General features: G+C 40.7%; 1 long non-coding RNA gene across 1 annotated transcript in view; it reads right to left on the reverse strand.

Moving 5' to 3' along the window:
• LOC121863907 overlaps positions 1–6558 on the reverse strand; it is a 10241-nt gene continuing 3683 nt past the window's right edge. Inside the window, exons 2-3 of the long non-coding RNA XR_006088471.1 lie at positions 4513–4615; positions 1–139 (exon numbers count right to left, since the gene is read on the reverse strand). This is a non-coding gene — a long non-coding RNA (uncharacterized LOC121863907). The remainder of the gene's footprint in view (positions 140–4512; positions 4616–6558) is intronic.

Below are 6558 nucleotides of genomic sequence, written 5' to 3' on the forward strand. Positions count from 1 at the left end.
TATACTCTTATACTATCAATATTCTACCTATATGTAATCTTCTTCTTGTGAGATTTGTCTCATTACATCTGTCTCAGTCTGTAGTTATCATTTTCAGTTGTTATGGCGCTGTTCAATTCCCCAAGGGTCGTTAACTCATCTGTAACAAACAAAAAAATTCAATTTACACAAGTTTATGATAAAAAAAATGTCCATAAATTAATAGTCATGAAGATGTGTGTTTGATACAAGTTGGTTTATATCAACTTTCTTGGGACTGTAAACCTTCCATGCTTGACATTTTTGCCTTAATATTCCCAAGTAAATTAGTGGTACATTAATACAGTAGTTTAGACAGACAGACAGACAGGTAGAATCCCAGTTACCGGCACCTAAGGGGATTCAGAGGCGCCACATTAACAGGTTTTCCCGTTAGTTCAAACTAGCTCTTGGGATCCCTCAACAAACCCTACAACGCTCACCTAGCAAATTCATGTCTCAGAAAACCAATATTTTTTACCACTTATTAAACTCTATGTAAATGATGTGGCTTATAAATACATAAAGCAACACAGAGGGACAACTTTACATGCTGATTAAGGATCTGTTCACAGGTTAATAATTAAGGTAATTGGTGTTAATTAATGACTCTTGGAATAATTAAAGATATTTAGAATATTTTAAAACATTAATTACGCTGTGGCTGTAAGTTATAAGTCACCTTTATATACATTCTCTAAATAATAAATAGACACCGACAGATACTGGTGAGCCATAGACATACAGTACCGTATGTATCACCGACAGATACTGGTGAGCCATAGACATACAGTACCGTATGTATCACCGACAGATACTGGTAAGCCATAGACATACAGTACCGTATGTATCACCGACAGATACTGGTGAGCCATAGACATACAGTACCGTATGTATCACCGACAGATACTGGTGAGCCATAGACATACAGTACCGTATGTATCACCGACAGATACTGGTGAGCCATAGACATACAGTACCGTATGTATCACCGACAGATACTGGTGAGCCATAGACATACAGTACCGTATGTATCACCGACAGATACTGGTGAGCCATAGACATACAGTACCGTATGTATCACCGACAGATACTGGTGAGCCATAGACATACAGTACCGTATGTATCACCGACAGATACTGGTGAGCCATAGACATACAGTACCGTATGTATCACCGACAGATACTGGTGAGCCATAGACATACAGTACCGTATGTATCACCGACAGATACTGGTGAGCCATAGACATACAGTACCGTATGTATCACCGACAGATACTGGTGAGCCATAGACATACAGTACCGTATGTATCACCGACAGATACTGGTGAGCCATAGACATACAGTACCGTATGTATCACCGACAGATACTGGTGAGCCATAGACATACAGTACCGTATGTATCACCGACAGATACTGGTGAGCCATAGACATACAGTACCGTATGTATCACCGACAGATACTGGTGAGCCATAGACATACAGTACCGTATGTATCACCGACAGATACTGGTGAGCCATAGACATACAGTACCGTATGTATCACCGACAGATACTGGTAAGCCATAGACATACAGTACCGTATGTATCACCGACAGATACTGGTGAGCCATAGACATACAGTACCGTATGTATCACCGACAGATACTGGTGAGCCATAGACATACAGTACCCATTATGTATCACCGACGAATACTGGTGAGCCATAGACATACAGTACCGTATGTATCACCGACAGATACTGGTGAGCCATAGACATACAGTACCGTATGTATCACCGACAGATACTGGTGAGCCATAGACATACAGTACCGTATGTATCACCGACAGATACTGGTAAGCCATAGACATACAGTACCGTATGTATCGGCGCATAAGACGGAATTTGAACCCAAAAAAAATCAGCCCAAATTAGGGTCGTCTTAAACGCCTGGTATAAAGTCCGAACCTCTACATCCTGTGGTTTAGTCTTCGCCGGTGGTGGTGAAACATTAAAACACTCGGTATATTAAAATACCGTATACTGTATACTCGTCTATAATTCTACCTCGTTTATAGGTCGACCCAAGTTTTGAGGTAATGGAACAACAAAACCTTCAGTAAAAACACTCTACGTCCTATAAACTGAGGCTGCTAGTGCCTGAAACACCAAGTGCCGAAGGCAAATTGTTTGCCATTTATTATTACGACACTTTACACTGAAAGGCGGGTAGTTTCAACAAAAATATTGTATATTTCCATTCAAGTCAATTAGGAGGGAATATTATTGTAATACAACAGCTTTTTAACTGAAAACCATTCGAAAAGCGATTACGGTAACATCTTTTGAACTACAAAAGAAAGCAATGTTGACATTGTTTGAATCCAGCATGGGGCCTAAGAGATCAAGAAAAGCGATTTCAATCCAAACCAAGCAGGAAATTATAAGAAAACATGAAAAAGGCATTAGAACAAATGCGCTATGCAAAGAATATGGCATGTAGACATCAACTGTGTCGACAATTCTTGCACAGAAAGACAAATTTAAAGAAGTGAAAGTGAGAGACAAATCTACCAGAGTGTTTAAAGGTAGATCCCTAATTGCAGAAACTGAGAGGTTACTTATCATCTGGATTAGGGAAAAACAGATGGTGATTCAGTTTGTGAAAGAGCCAGGAGATTTACGAACATTTAAAGGCAGATCAACTTGGTTCTTCAGGCACAGAATTTGATGATTTTCAGGCCAGCAAAAGCTGGTTCAAAATTTAAGAAAGAAGTGACATTTTCAGTGTTGTTAGGCATGGTGAAGCTGCTAGTGCTGATAAAGAAGGGCAGCAAAGTTTTTAGTGGAATTTAAAGAACTCATGGAAGAAGAAAATTATCTTCCCCAGCAAGTGTTCAATGGACGAAACTGGGCTGTTCTGGAAAAGATGCCCAAAAGAACATTCATCACCAGAGATGAAGCCTCTTTACCTGGGCATAAACCAATGAAAGACCGTCTCACTCTATTGCTTGGTGCCAATGTTTCAGGGATTTCGACTGAAGCCCATGCTTGTCTACCACTCTGAGAACCCCAGGTGTACAAGCAACAGAAAGTGGTAAGAACAAAGCAGTTTATTGGAGGTCCAACCGTAGGCATGGGTGACAAGACAGCTCTTTAATGAATGGGCTGTTGATGTGTTTTGCCCTTCTGTCAAGAGCTACCTAACCACCAATAAACTCCTTTAAAGGCTCTTCTCCTCATGGATAATGCTCCTGGTCATGACCCTGACCTTGCCAGCAATTTGGAGTATCAATTTGACTTTGTCAAAGTGTTGTTTTTGCCTCCCAACACTACATCAATCATACAGCCAATGGACCAGAATGTGATCAGCAACTTCAAGAAGTTGTACATGAAGAAAATGTTTAGGAGGTGTCATCAGGCAACTTCCACTGATCCTGAAATAACACTGAAACAGTTCTGTGAGACACAATTCAACGTCCTGGAGGCTGTAAAATTGATCATGATCATGGCAAGAAGTCTCCACTAGATCCCTCAATTCTGCATGGAAAGCACGTGGCCATCAGTAGTCCATGATTTTGAGGATTGAGGAAGAAACAGAGTTGGACTAGAGATTGTGTCCATTGGTCAGTCATTGGGCCTTGAAGTGGAGGAGGAGGATGTGGAAGAGCTTGTGATGTCTCATGAGGAGGAACTTACTCCTGATGACTTGAAGCAACTGGATGAGATGTTACAGGTGAGGCTGACAGTGGTGAGAGGAGGAAATGTTAAGACCATATGTCAGCTAAACAGTTGAAACATGTGATTTACTACTGGGAGAAGTCCAGGAACTGGCTTCAAAGCACCCAGATGTGGGAAAAACTGAACTAACTTTGTGTCTCCTTCTTTAAACATAAGTTAATGGTGAGGAGGACAGATGCCCCACAGACCACATTGACACTTTTTCAGTAAAGGCAGAGGAACAAGATGCCATCCTCAGCCTTCCACTTCAAGAAGGAGAGAGATGATGCTAGCCCTCAGCCTTCCACTTCAAGAAGGAGAGAGGATGTTCATGAGGGAGAATCTGTCAGTCCAGAGGTTCAACATTTTCATGGAAGGTGACTCACCTTCCAAGAAATGCTTCTCCTCCACTTCCTTCTCTTCTCCCTTCTCCTCCTCCCACTTCAAATTCACATCATCATCACCATCCAGGAGCCTTCTACATACACACCTCAAGCTAAGTGTCAATTTCTAAAATTTTTGTTGAATTTAGGCAATTTTCGGTGAGCTGGAAACAATTACCCAAAAACCCATTGAAACAATGGTTTCGGTTAACACGATTTTCGGTTAAGGAGCAACCTGCTGGAACGGATTGTGCTCGTTAACCGAGGGACCACTGTATACAGTACTGTACAGTGTATTATATTATACAGAAACTCGCACATCTCCAAACATTTAAATACAATCTTATGGTCAAAGAAATAATTTTTCCATAAAACTTAATGAAGTAAAAATAAAAAAAACTCCCAAATCTTACCTCAATGGTTGACACGAGGAACTTCAGTTATTAACCATGATCAGTGAGGCAGCAATATGGTGGCTGTCTTAACACTACAGTAACCACCAGCTGAAGCCGTCACCTGTAAAGTGAATAAATAAAATTAATAAAACTGGTATAAAGACAAAATATGAATAAATTGTATAAAAAATAATAAAATATGGATACTTCATGGCATTGTAGTCTCACTCCCAATCGAGATCTAGCAAATTTGGCTTCACTAGAAGTTAAATCTGGTCAATTGCAACAACTTGATAATACCACTTGAGTCACTAATGGGTAATAACATACATGGTAAATTAACTCGAGGAAATCTAAAATATTAATTACATAGGGTTAATTCTTATAACTGCTGATATTGACATTTAGTGGTCGCACAAGATGATATGGTGTAGCTTAGGTTTAAATGCCACCAAATACAATAAGAAAAACAGATTACTGGCCAAGGAAACCCAACATTCTTAAATAACGGCCAATTTTTTTATCTTAAATAAAATTGACCCAAAATCACCTCAAATGGATGACAGGAGCTTAACTACCATCTACGTTAAATACCAGCAAGGCAGTAACGAGGTGGTAGTCCACCACACGAGCTGCTGGATCCTTTATTTGTAAAAGAATAATTCATAATGTGTAAAAACTCGAATAAAGACTAAATATTAATGTAAAATATGAATAAATTTTTTAAAACTATAATAGGAAGTTCTTGTTAATGGCTGCTCATTTATTACCCAGGACTAACTACTCCTACTTTATCATGGCAGTAAACTAACAAAAGTAACCTAACTTATATAAAAGTACTAAAATCCCTAAACTTCGGGAAAATTATTAAAAAAACTACAGAACTAAGATAAGTCTGTCAAAACACAAACACACAAAAGTACCAAAACTTTTTCATAAGGAACCAAAATAAGTCAAATTATCATAAAATTGATAAAAACTACAGAAATTTAAAAGTTTATCTAAAAAATAACAAACTAAAAGTAACGTCAAGTAACTTATTCCACAAGTAACAAAACTTATCAAACGTAAAAGTAACAAATACTCAACAGGAAAGTAATAAAATACCTCAAACTATCAAACTATTTCCTTAACATTGTTCCATTGACAATTTCCTCCAGTAGTTTACATTAATAAGCAGCAGCAGTTATTGGTCCACTTGCCTTCACCGTCTACCCAATACCTACACCACACACCTGCACCATAAACACACTATATACCTGCACCACAAACACACACTATACCTGCACCATATACGTACACCACACACCTGCACCATAAACACACTATATATCTGCACCATAAACACACTATATACCTGCACCATACACCTAAACTATACACCTGCACCAAAAATATCCCCTATACACCTACACCACACCTGCACTATACCTGCACCACACCAGCACCACACCTGGACTACACCTACACCACACCAACACTATACCAGAACCAAACCAGCACTATACCTGCACTATACCAGCACCACACCAACACTATACCTGCACCACACCAGCACTATACCTGCACCACACCAGCACTATACCTGCACCACACCAGCATTACACCTGCACTACACCTGCACCACACCAGCACTACACCTGCACCACACCAGCACCACACCTGCACCACACACCAGCACTACACCTGCACCACACCAGCACTACACCTGCACCACACCAGCACCTATACCTGCACCACACCAGCACTACACCTGTACCACACACCAGCACTACACCTGCACCACCAGCAATACCTGCACCACATCAGCGCCACACCTGCACCACACCAGCACCACACCTGCACCACACCAGCACCACACCTGCACCACACACCATCACCCCACACCTGCACCACACCAGCACTATACCTGCACCACACCAGCACCACACCTGCACCACACACCAGCACCACACCTGCACCACACCAGCACTACACCTGCACCACACACCAGCACACACCTGCACCACACCATCACTCTACACCTCACCAGCACTATACCTGCACCACACCAGCACTACACCT

The sequence above is a fragment of the Homarus americanus genome, unplaced genomic scaffold (genome assembly GCF_018991925.1).
Source record: "Homarus americanus isolate GMGI-L3 unplaced genomic scaffold, GMGI_Hamer_2.0 scaffold48354, whole genome shotgun sequence".
NCBI lineage: Eukaryota > Metazoa > Arthropoda > Malacostraca > Decapoda > Nephropidae > Homarus > Homarus americanus.